We start from the raw sequence: 13,442 nt of genomic DNA, 5'->3' as shown, positions 1-13,442 counted from the left end.
ATAAATGTAAAGTTTGGATCACTGATATAAAGGCAAATAAAAAGAAACCATTAAAAAGCATCAAAAAAAAAAAAAAACCCCAAAAAAACAAAAACAAAAACAAAACCCTAAGCTAAAATGGAACCAAAACAGGGAAGGGAACAATGATATTCAATTGTATTTAGATGAAATTGCCTGCCTGAAAAGTCCCTTGAATGGGCTTTAGCTCATTGCAGTTTGAAAAAGGACAGTAGCAAGTATAAGACAAGCTCAAAAATGAATGGAGGGGTCAGGTCCCAGTGTACTCTGTCCCCTTGTGGGAATTGCTAAGGGAAACACTTTGGTGTTTTGATTCCATACAGATTAAAACTAATTAAGATGTCATTTTCACCTCTTAGGTATACAGAAAATGCACAAGTTTGATCATACTGTCAGCAAGACTTAGGGGAAACAGGCATTCTTAGACATTGCTGGTGGGAGTGTGAATATAAATTGGTAAAACAACAATTTATTAACTAGAGGGTATAATTCTAAGTGAAATGAGTCAGAGAAAGACAAATATCATATGACTTTACTGACATGTGCAATTGGAGAAACACAGCAAATGTACAAGCCAAAAAGAGACAAACAAAAAAACCAGACTCTGAAATACAGAGAACAAAATGGTGGTTGCCAGAGGGGAGGTGGGTGAGGGACATGTGAAACAGATATAGGGGATTGAGAGTGTACTTATCTTGAGGACCACTGAGAAATATATAGAATTTTCGAATCATTATACTGTACATCTGAAAACAACATAACACTGTATGTTGATTATACTTCAATACAAAAATGAATAAACTGTACATGGGGTGCCTGGGTGGCTCAGTCGGTTGAGCCACCAGCTTCGGCTCAGGTCATGATCCCACCATTCTGAGTTCAAGCTCTGTGTCAGGCTCTGTGCTGATAGGTCAGAGCCTGGAGCCTGCTTCAGATTCTGTGTCTCCCTCACTCTCTGTCCTTCCCCTGCTCACACTGTCTCTGTCTCTCAAAAAAGGAATAAATGTTAAAAAAATTCTTAAAAATGAATAAACTGTACAAACAAGTAAACAATTTAGGTACGGAAGGCAGTCTAATAAAATTAAAGATGCATATACCATATCCCCACAATTTCACCTTGTTTTAAGGTGAAAATTAGCATACAGATTGGCTACCTTTGCGTAAGAGGGGATACAGATATTTATTTGCTTGATTGTGCATAAAGAACATGGGAAGACACAAATGGAATTAAGAACAGAGATTTCCAAGAAGTAGAAGTCTGAGGATATTTTTTTTTTCTTTTAATAGCCGTTTTAGGTTTACAGCAACATTGAGCAGAAGGTACAGAAGTTTCCCATGTGCTTCCTGCCCTCTACATGCATAGGTTCCTCTCTATCCATGTTTCCCACCAGAGATGTACATTCATTACAATAGATAAATGAACCTACATTGACACATCATTACCAGCCAAAGTCCACAGATTTCATTAGGGTTGATTCTTGGGTTGTTCATTCTGTGGGACTGGACAAATTTTTGATAACATGTATCCACCATTATAGTTTCATACCCACTAGTTTCACTGCTCTAAACATCCTCTGTGCTGCACATATTCATCCCTCCCCCTCCCTCTTCCCTAAGCCCTGATAGTCACTGACCTTTTTACTGTCTCCATCATCATGCCTTTTCTAGAATGTCATATAATTGGAATCCTAGTGTATACAGCCTTTTCAGATTGGCTTCTTCCACCTAATAACATCTCTTTAGGTTTTCTTCCATGTCTTTTCAGAGCTTGATAGCTTCTTTCTTTTTTTAAAATTTTTTTAACATTTATTTATTTTTGAGACAGCATGAACAGGGGAGGGTCAGAGAAAGAGGGAGACACAGAATCTGAAACAGGTTCCAGGCTCTGAGCTGTCAGCACAGAGCCTGACGTGGGGCTCGAACCCACAGACTGCGAGATCATGACCTGAGCCGAAGTCGGACGCTTAACCGACTGAGCCACCCAGGCGCCCTGATAGCTTATTTCTTTACAGCACTTTACAGGAATAATATTCTTTACAGGAATAATATTCCATTGTTAACTATACCACAGTTTACTTAACCATTCACCTATTGACAGACATCATGGTTAAATCCCACTGTTGGAAATTATGAATAAAACTGTTCTAAACATCCATGTGTTGGCGTCTGTGTGGATAAAAGTTTTCAGCTGTTTGGATAAATACTAAGGAGCACAATCAATTGTTGGACTGTAGGGGAAGAGTTTTGTAAGAACAACTGAACTGTCTGCAAAGTGGCCATACCATTTTGCATTGCCGCTATTCTAACAGATGTGTAGTGGTATCTCACTGTTGTCTTATTTTATTATTTTTTAAATGTTTATTTGTGAGAGAGAGACCAGGAGAGGTGTGGGGTGGGTGGTGGGGACAGAGATTCCAAAGCAGGCTCTGTGCTCACAGCAGCAATGTGGGGATTGAACTCATGAACCATGAGATCATGACCTGAGCCAAAGTCAGATGCTCAAGCAAATGAGCCACCCAGGTGCTCCCTCTCTATTGTTTTAATTTGCATTTCCCTCGTGACATATGATGTAGAGCACATTTTCATATGCTTATTTGCCACCTGTATGTCTTTTAAGGTCATTGCCCCATTTTTCAATTCAGTTGTTCTCTTACTGTTGAGTTTACAGAGTTCTTTGTGTACTTTGATAACAGTCCTTTACAGATGTGTCTTTTGCAAATATTTTCTCCCAGTCTGTGGCTTCTCATTTTGTTCTTTTGATGAGAATGACTTCTTATTTGTTTTTACTCTTTAATATTTGGTTTGAATCATTGGACTCCAAAACTTAACAGTATGGTTTGAGGAAAAAAACCCTAAACTTGTTTGAGAATTTGCCCTGGAAAAATCTGGTGTACTTAAGCTTACTTTGTATTTCATAACATTGAAGCTAGAGTTGCAACTATGCGCTCATTCCTGGCATAAACACATACTGAATCAAGTGTTGTTTTTCCATTTATTTAATAAACATTTACTTTTTTTTTTTTTTAAGATTTTTTTTTCAACGTTTTTTATTTATTTTTGGGACAGAGAGAGACAGAGCATGAACGGGGGAGGGGCAGAGAGAGAGGGAGACACAGAATCGGAAACAGGCTCCAGGCTCCGAGCCATCAGCCCAGAGCCTGACGCGGGGCTCGAACTCACAGACCGCGAGATCGCGACCTGGCTGAAGTCGGACGCTTAACCGACTGCGCCACCCAGGCGCCCCAATAAACATTTACTTTTTAAACTATACAATTGGTTGCCACTCACCCTGAGACTCCACTCTGGTTCTGCACTGCGAGTGGTGAAGGCATTTATTGTCCTGACCCTGGAATTCCTCTCCCATGACCAGGACCAGCTCACCCAGGAGCTGCAGCAGCATGTGAAGTCAGTGACAGCCCCATATAAGTACCCGAGGAAGGTGATTGAGGGCAGATGGATGGGATCTGGTCCCCGCCAGTGGTTCCTGGGGCTCTGCTGCCCCAAATCCCCTAGCGTGGCCATGGAAATCTTATGTAGCCAACAGATTGAGCATTTTTCTCTACAGAAAAAGCATTTAACTTAGTGGTTTGGGGGAACCAACTTAATCAGATGGAATCTTTATCTTTTGTCAGAAAACCAAAAGGAATCCATGGCTGGCAGGTCAACCTAAAAGAAAAAAATCACACGAGTGCCTAGAAATATCCGAGAAGGTTATTTGTAATCTTTAAAAACTGAAAAAGAGCTTTTTTTTTCGCAACGGGTTTGCCGCCAGAACACAGGTGTCGTGAAAACCACCGCTAAACCTAAACCAAAATGGGAAAGGAAAAGACTCATATCAACATCGTCGTCATTGGACACGTAGATTCGGGCAAGTCTACCACTACTGGTCATCTGATCTACAAATGTGGTGGGATCGACAAAAGAACTATCGAAAAATTTGAGAAGGAGGCTGCTGAGATGGGAAAGGGCTCCTTCAAGTATGCCTGGGTCTTGGATAAACTGAAAGCCGAACGTGAACGTGGTATCACCATTGATATCTCCCTGTGGAAATTCGAGACCAGCAAGTACTATGTGACCATCATTGATGCCCCAGGACACAGAGACTTTATCAAAAATATGATTACAGGCACATCTCAGGCTGACTGTGCTGTCCTGATCGTTGCTGCTGGTGTTGGCGAATTTGAAGCAGGTATCTCCAAGAATGGGCAGACCCGTGAGCATGCCCTTCTGGCTTACACACTGGGTGTAAAACAACTTATTGTCGGTGTTAACAAAATGGATTCCACTGAGCCACCCTACAGCCAGAAGAGATACGAGGAAATCGTTAAGGAAGTCAGCACCTACATTAAGAAAATTGGCTACAACCCCGACACCGTAGCATTTGTGCCAATTTCTGGTTGGAATGGTGACAACATGCTGGAGCCAAGTGCTAATATGCCTTGGTTCAAGGGATGGAAAGTCACCCGTAAAGATGGCAATGCCAGTGGAACCACACTGCTTGAAGCTCTGGATTGCATTCTGCCACCTACTCGTCCAACTGACAAGCCCTTGCGTCTGCCCCTCCAGGATGTCTACAAAATTGGTGGTATTGGTACTGTCCCTGTGGGTCGAGTGGAGACCGGTGTTCTTAAGCCAGGCATGGTGGTCACTTTTGCTCCAGTCAATGTTACAACTGAAGTAAAGTCTGTTGAAATGCACCATGAAGCTTTGAGTGAGGCTCTACCTGGGGACAACGTGGGCTTCAATGTCAAGAACGTATCTGTCAAAGATGTTCGTCATGGCAATGTGGCTGGTGATAGCAAAAATGACCCACCAATGGAAGCAGCTGGCTTCACAGCTCAGGTGATTATCCTGAACCATCCAGGCCAAATCAGTGCCGGATATGCACCTGTGCTGGACTGTCACACAGCTCACATCGCCTGCAAGTTTGCGGAGCTGAAGGAGAAGATTGACCGTCGTTCTGGAAAAAAGCTGGAAGATGGTCCCAAGTTCTTAAAATCGTTGATATGGTTCCTGGCAAGCCCATGTGTGTTGAGAGCTTCTCTGACTATCCTCCTCTGGGCCGTTTTGCTGTTCGTGACATGAGACAGACGGTTGCTGTGGGTGTCATCAAAGCAGTGGACAAGAGGGCAGCTGGAGCTGGCAAGGTCACCAAGTCTGCCCAGAAAGCTCAGAAGGCTAAATGAATATTATCCCCAATACCTGCCACCCCAGTCTTAATCAGTGGTGGAAGAACGGTCTCAGAACTGTTTGTGTCAATTGGCCATTTAAGTTTAATAGTAAAAGACTGGTTAATGATAACAATGCATCATAAAACCTTCAGAAGGAAAGGAGAATGTTTTGTGGACCATTTGTTTTTTTTGTGTGTGGCAGTTTTAAGTTATTAGTTTTTAAAATCAGTACTTTTTAATGGAAACAACTTTGACCAAAAATCTGTCACAGAATTTTGAGACCCATTAAAACAAAAGTTTAATGAGAAAAAAAAAAACAAAAAAAAAACAAAAAAAAAAAAACTGAAAAAGAAATTCCAGTAGACGACTGCCACATGTTTTAAAAACATTATTTGTATTAAGAAATACATTCTAAATTGCAGCACAATACACATTTAGATACATAACAGATAAAAGCTAATGAGCTAATATTTATTCTAACATACAATACATTCTGATAGTTTTTATTCTGCTTCATTTGTTTTCAGTGCCCTGTTCAACCTATGGAAATGCCTAGCTGTTGAGAGATGATTAAATTATTCATGGTATTTGATGTTCTTATAATTAAAAAAATTTTTTTTTAATGTTTATTTATTTTTGAGACAGAGAGAGACAGAGCATGAACGGGGGAGGGTCAGAGAGAGGGAGACACAGAATCCGAAACAGGCTCCGGGCTCTGAGCAGTCAGCACAGAGCCCGACACGAGGCTCGAACTCACAGACTACGAGATCATGACCTGAGCTGAAGTCGGCCGCTTAACCGACTGAACCACCCAGGTGCCCCTGACATTCTTATAATTTAAAAAGATGATGCAGATCTCTAGTTTGAAACATCAAAATATCACAACAATATCTTACTAAGAGAAAAACAGCAGGCTGTAAATGAATGTACATAATATCCTATCCATTGAAACACAGTTTGAAAGGATACATATGCCAAAATTTTAACATTTCCTTCTTTTGTAATCATACATTGCTGCATTTTCTGAATGTTTACAATCAGGACATAAAGCCATTCAGCTAACATTTATTGAGCATTCACTATGGGTGCCAGGCTCTGGACTCAAAGATTTACGAGTTTTATAATTTCATTTAATTCCCTTCAAACTTAAGATGGTGTAACCATCCATTTTATGGAATGAAAATGGAGGCTCAGAGACTCCCAAGTAAATTGCCTGCAGTTGGGGTTAATAAAACGATGGAGGTGTGTCTCATGTTCATGAAATACAGCCAGACCAACACTAAACCATCCTACACACCTAGAAAACTGATTGGAGGATTAACACAACAATCTGCACAACCTGAACCACATGATTCAGCAGGTACACACGGCACAGAGAGCTGAACTTGGGAGCGAGAAGCGGCAAAAGGTAGGGAACCACTTTTGTGGGTGGAGAGAGGATGGAGACTTGGGAGAGGGGGAGAATATGGGAAAAGCACCCCTCCCCAAAAGGAGCTGGAGAGAAAGTGGAAAATTGGAAACAGCCACAGGGACTAAACTAAAAAGGGAGAAAAGAGAAAGGAGAGGGTTTAAATTCCATTAAGACTGTAAACAAGGGGAACGCAAAGGCTGCAATTATGCAGCTCGATACCTGGTGGTGCTCTGGTGGGAAGGGGAGAATCCCCAGGAAAAGAGTGGGGTCTGGGAGGTCCTTGGGCCACACAGGGAAAAGCGGTGCCACTGCTTGTTCCAGCAGACCCCGGAAGGCAGCCACATTCGCTGGTGCTGGGGCAAGGTTGTTGAGGGTGAAGCCTGGTGCCAGATGTGTGTTGCGATTTTCCCTGTTCCCTGAAACCCTGAGGCTATCCTATCTCGCGATCTTTTTGGGGGGTGGGATGGCACCAGGCCACAGTCTGGGGGCACCAGCAACAGCAGGGTCCAGCAAACGTTACTGGGTGCAGCTGATATTCAGCCGTTGCTGATTCGGCCACTGCTTGGTGAGACCCTCCCGCAGAGGGGCGGAGCGGGTCAAAGCCACAGTCCTTCAGAAGTAAGGGTCTGGGGAAAACAGCCACATCTGAGACAAAACTTGGGAGAGAGGTACTGCCTGGGGCCTGGTGACGGAGAGTGGAAAAGCAGGGAGTGGATGAGAGCTGAAGATGGAGGACCGGTGTGCAATTGCTGATCTGGGAGAACAGACTGGGTGGCTGGGTGGCGCCATTTTCACCACTCCCACCGATGCGCACCGCAAGAATCCACCCCAGTAGGCTAGCAGCGCCATCTAGTGGAGAGCAGAGCTGTTACACTGAGCCCAGCCCAACTGGGCCAACTTTGACCTTCAAGAACACAAGTTTCACTATCGGCTTAGTTTAGGGACTATAAAGCGCTACATAGACTGACTTTAACAAAGTGATTTCAGTCCTACTTCAATCTGTTAGGTCCACCTATTCAATTTTCTTTCATTTTTTTTTCTCTTTTACACTTCTCCTTGAATACAGAAAGAAAAAATTCACTTTTATTTTCAATTTTTATTAAAAATATCTTTCTTTAATTTTTATTACTATATTTTTTATTTTGTGTAATTTTTTTCAAATTCTACCTTGCTTCCATCATTTTATTTTAGTCTACTTCAGTGTACTCACCTTTTCAAATTTGCAATTTCCTTTTTTTCCTTTCTTTTTTCTCTTTTTTGTTTCTTTTCTTTTTTTTGAATGCAGAAAGAGAAAAACTTCATTTTTACTTTCAGTTTCCATTAAAAATATTCTTATTTAATTTTCATTACTATATATTTTTGCTTTTATGTAAATTTTTTCAAATTCTATTTTGCTTCCATCATCTTATTTTAGTCTACTACAGTGTATTCGCTTTTTTCAAATTTTCAAACGATTTCTTTCTTTTTTGTTCTTTTTTCTCTTTTTCATTTCTTTTTTCTTAAATACAGAAAATTAAAAAGTCATACTTTTAATTTTTATTACAAATGTTTTTCTTTAAATTTTTTTCTACTATATTCTTTACTTTTGTGTATATTTTTTCAAATTCTATTTTACCCCCATCATCTCATTTTGGTCGACTTCAGTGTATTCATTTTTTCAAATTCTCAAATGATTTCTTTTTTTTTCCTCCCCCCCCCTTTTTTTGTCTAATCTGTCAAACCACTTTAAACACCCAGACCAAAACACACCTAGGATCTAGCATCATCTATTCAATTTTGTGTGTGTGTGTGAGTTTTTAATTTTTAATTTTAATGCTTTTTTATTTTAATTTTTTTAATTTCAATTTTTCTACCTCATTAATTCCTTTTCTCCCTTCAAAATGACAAAACGAAGGAATTCACCCCAAAAGAAAGAGCACGAAGAAACGACGGCCAGGGATTTGACCAACAAAGATACAAGCAAGATGTCTGAACTAGAATTTAGAATCACAATAATAAGAATACTAGCTGGAGTCCAAAATAGGTTAGAATTACATTCTGCAGAGATAAAAGAAGTAATAATGAGAATGAAATTAAAAATGCTATAACTGAGCTGTAATCATGGATGGATGCCATGGCGGCAAGGATGGACGAGGCAGAACAGAGAATCAGCAATATAGAGGACAAACTTACAGAGAATAACAAAGAAGAAAAAAAGAGGGAGATCAAGGCAAAAGAGAACGATTTAAGAATTAGAGAAATCAGTGACTCATTAAAAAGGAACAACATCAGAATCATAGGGGTCCCAGAAGAGGAAGAGAGAGAAATAGTGGTAGAAGGGTTATGTGAGCAAATCAAGGTGGAAAACATTCCTAACCTGGGGAAAGACACAGACATCAAAATCTAGGAAGCACAGAGGACCCCCATTAGATTCAACAAAAGCCTACCATCAACAAAGCATATCATAGTCAAATTCACAAAATACTCAGGAAAGGAGAGAATCATGAAAGCAGCAAGGGAAAAAAGTCCTTAACCTACAAGGGAAGGCAGGACAGGTTTGCAGCAGACCTATCCACAGAAACTTGGCAGGCCAGAAAGGAGTGGTGGCATATATTCAGTGTGCTGGATCAGAAAAAATGCAGCCAAGAATTCTTTATCCAGCAAGGCTGTCATTCAAAATAGAAGAAGAGATAAAAAGTTTCCCAGACAAACAAAAATTAAAGGAGTTTGTGACCACTAAACTAACCCTGCAAGAAATTTTAAGGGGGACATTCTGAGGGGAGAAAAGATGGAAACATATGTGTGTGTGTGTGTACCAAAAGCAGTAAAAGATTAGAAAGGACCAGAGAACACCACCAGAAACTCCACCTCTACAAGCATCATAATGGCAATAAATTCATATCTTTCAGTATTCACTCTAAACGTTAATGGACTCAATGCTCCAATGAAAAGACATAGGGTAACAGAATGGATAAGAAAACAAGATCCATCTATATGCTGTTTACAAGAGACCCACTTTAGACCTAAAGGCACCTTCAGATAGAAAATAAGGGGATGGAGAACCATCTATCATGCTAATGGTCAACAAAAGAAAGCTGGAGAAGCCATACTTATATCAGACAATCTAGACTTTAAAATAAAGACTGTATCAAGAGATGCAGAAGGGCATTATATCATAATCAAGGGGTCTATCCACCAAGAAGACCTAACAGTTGTAAATATTTGTGCACCAAATGTGGCAGCACCCAAATATTTAAATCAATCACAAACATAAAGAAACTCATTGATAGTAATACCATAATAGTAGGAGATGTCAACACCCCACTCACAGCAATGGACAGATCATCTAATCAAAAAATCAACAAGGAAACAATGGCTTTGAATGACACACTGGACCAGATGGACTTAACAGATACATTCAAAACATTTCATCCTAAAGCAGCAGAATATACATTCTTCTCCAGTGCACATGGAACATTCTGCAGAATGGATCACATACCGAGACACAAATCAGCCCTAAGTAAGTACAAAAAGATCGAGATAATACCGTGCATATTTTCAGGCCACAACACTATGAAACTCGGAATCAACCACAAGAAAAAATTTGGAAAGGCAACAAATACTTGGAGACTGAAGAACATCCTACTAAAGAATGAATGGGCTAACCAAGCAGTTAAAGAGGAAATTAAAAAGTATATGGAAGTCAATGAAAATGATAACACCACAACCCAAAACCTCTGGGACGCAGCAAAGGTGGTCATAAGAGGAAAGTATATAGCAATCCAGGTCTTCCGAAAGAAGGAAGAAAGGTCTCAGATGCACAACCTAACCTTACGCCTTAAGGAGCTGGAAAAAAGAACAGCAAATAAAACCCAAAACCAGCAGAAGACAGGAAATAATAAAGATTAGAGCAGAAATTAATGCTATTGAAAGCAAAAAAAAAAAAAAAAAAAAAACCCAAAAAACAGTAGAACAGATCAATGAAACCAGAAGCTGGTTCTTTGAAAGAATTAACAAAATTGATAAACCACTGGCCAGTTTGATCAAAAAGAAAAAGGAAAGGACCCAAATAAATAAAATCAAGAATGAAAGAGGAGAGATCACAACCAACAACACAGAAATAAAAACAATAATAAGAGAATATTATGAGCAATTATATGCCAATAAAATGGACAATCTGGAAGAAATGGACAAATTCCTAAAAACGTATACACTACCAAAACTGAAACAGGAAGAAATAGAAAATTTGGACAGATTTCCAGTAAGGAAATCGAATTAGTAATCAAAAATCTGCCAAAAACAAGAGTCCAGGGCCAGATGGCTTTCTACGCGAATTCTACCAAACATTTAAGGAAGAGTTAACACCTATTCTCTTGAAACTGTTCCCAAAAATAGAAATGGAAGGAAAACTTCCAAACTCTTTCCATGAAGCCAGCATTACCTTGATTCCAAAACCAGACAGAGACCACACTAAAAAGGAGAACTATAGACCAATTTCCCTGATGAACATGGATGCAAAAATCCTCAACAAGATATTAGCCAACCGGATCTAACAATACATCAAAAAACTTATTCACCACAACCAAGCAGGATTTATACCTGGGATGCAGGGGTGGTTCAATATATGCAAAACAATGGGATTCATCACATCAATAAAAGAAAGGACAAGAACCATATGATCCTCTCAATAGATGCAGAGAAAGCATTTGACAAAATACAGCATCCTTTCTTGATAAAAACCCTCAAGAAAGTAGGGATAGAAGGAGCATACCTCGAGATTATAAAAGCCATATATGAACGACCCAATGCTAATATCCTCCTCAATGGGGAAAAACTGAGAGCTTTCCTCCTAAGGTCAGGAACAAGACAGGGATGTCCACTCTCACCACTGTTATTCAACATAATATTGGAAGTCTTAGCCACTGCAATCAGACAACACAAAGAAATAAAGGCATCCAAATCAGCCAGGAGGAGGTCAAACTTTCACTCTTCACAGATGACATGATACTCTATGTGGAAAATCCAAAAGATTCCACCACAAAACTGCTAGAATAGATTCATGAATTCAGCAAAGTTGCATGATATAAAATCAATGCACAGAAATCGGTTGCATTCCTATACACCAAGAATGAAGCAACAGATAGAGAAATCAAGGAATCGATCCCATTTACAGTTGCACCAAAAACCATAAAATACCTAGGAATAAATGTAACCAAAGAGGTGAAAAATCTATACACTGAAAACTATAGAAAGCTTATAAAAGAAATTGAAGAAGACACAAAAAAATGGAAAAGGATTCCATGCTCCTGGATAGGAAGAACAAATACTGTTAAAATGTCAATACTACCCAAAGCAATCTACATATTCAATGCAATCCCTATCAAAGTAACACCAGCATTCTTCACAGAGCTAGAACAAATAATCCTAACATTTGTATGGAACCAGAAAAGACCCCAAATAGCCAAAGCGATCTTGAAATAGAAAACCAAAGCAGGAGGCATCACAATCCCTGACTTCAAGCTATACTACAAAGCTGTATTCATCAAGACAGTATGGTATTGGCACAAGAACAGACACTCAGTTCAATGGAACAGAATAGAGAACCCAGAAATGGACCCACAAACGTATGGCCAACTAATCTTTGATAAAGCAGGAAAGAATATCCAATGGAATAAAGACAGTCTTTTCAGCAAGTGGTGCTGAGAAAACTGGACAGCGACATGCAGAAAAATGAACCCGGACCACTTTCTCACACCATACACAAAAATAAACTCAACGTGGATGAAAGACTTAAGTGTAAGACAGGAAGCCATCAAAATCCTTGAGGAGAAAGCAGGCAAAAACCTCTTTGATCCTGGCCGCAGCAACTTCTTACTCAACATGTCTCTGGAGGCAAGGGAAACAAAAGCAAAAATGAACTACTGGGACCTCATCAAAATAAAAAGCTTCTGCACAGCAAAGGAAACAATCAGCAAAACTAAAAGACAACTGACAGGATGGGAGAAGATATTTGCAAATGACATATCAGATAGAGTTAGTATCCAAAATCTATAAAGAACTTATCCAACTCAACACCCAAAAAACAAATAATCCAGTGAAGAAATGGACAAAAGACATGAATAGACACTTCTCCAAGGAAGACATCCAGATGGCCAACCGACACATGAAAAAATGCTCAACATCACTCATCATCAGGGAACTACAAATCAAAACCACAATGAGATACCACCTTACACCTGTCAGAATGGCTAACATTAACAACTCAGGCAACAACAGATGTTGGTGAGGATGTGGAGAAAGAGGATCTCTTTTGCATTGTTGGTGGGAATGCAAGCTGGTGCAGCCACTCTGGAAAACAGTATGGAGGTTCCTCAAAAAACTAAAAATAGAACTACCCTATGACCCAGCAATTGCACTACTAGGCATTTGTCCATGGGATACAGGTGTGCTGTTTCAAAGGGACACATGCACCCCCATGTTTATAGCAGCACTATCAACAAGAGCCAAAGTATGGAGCCAAATGTCCATCGATGTATGAATGGAAAAGGAAGATGTGGTATATATATACAATGGAGTGTTACTCAGCAATCAAAAAGAATGAAATCTTGCCATTTGCAACTACGTGGATGGAACTGGGGGGTATTATGCTAAGTGAAATTAGTCAGAGAAAGACAAAAATCCTATGACTTCACTCATATGAGGACTTTAAGGGAGAAAACAGATGAACATAAAGGAAGGGAAACAAAAATAATATAAAAACAGGGAGGGGGACAAAACCGAAGAGACTCATAAATCTGGAGAACAAACTGAGGGTTACTGGAGGGGTTGTGGAGGGGGGAATGGGCTAAATGGGTAAGGGGCAT

General features: G+C 39.8%; 1 pseudogene; it reads left to right on the top strand.

Moving 5' to 3' along the window:
- The first annotated feature begins 3,750 nt into the window (after positions 1–3,750).
- Positions 3,751–5,491, top strand: LOC131503778 (elongation factor 1-alpha 1-like; annotated as a pseudogene).
- Positions 5,492–13,442: the final 7,951 nt, after the last annotated feature.

Source organism: Neofelis nebulosa, chromosome 2 (assembly GCF_028018385.1).
Source record: "Neofelis nebulosa isolate mNeoNeb1 chromosome 2, mNeoNeb1.pri, whole genome shotgun sequence".
NCBI lineage: Eukaryota > Metazoa > Chordata > Mammalia > Carnivora > Felidae > Neofelis > Neofelis nebulosa.
The sequence above is the reverse complement of the archived record's forward strand: the minus strand, read 5'-3'. Positions and strand labels throughout refer to the sequence as shown.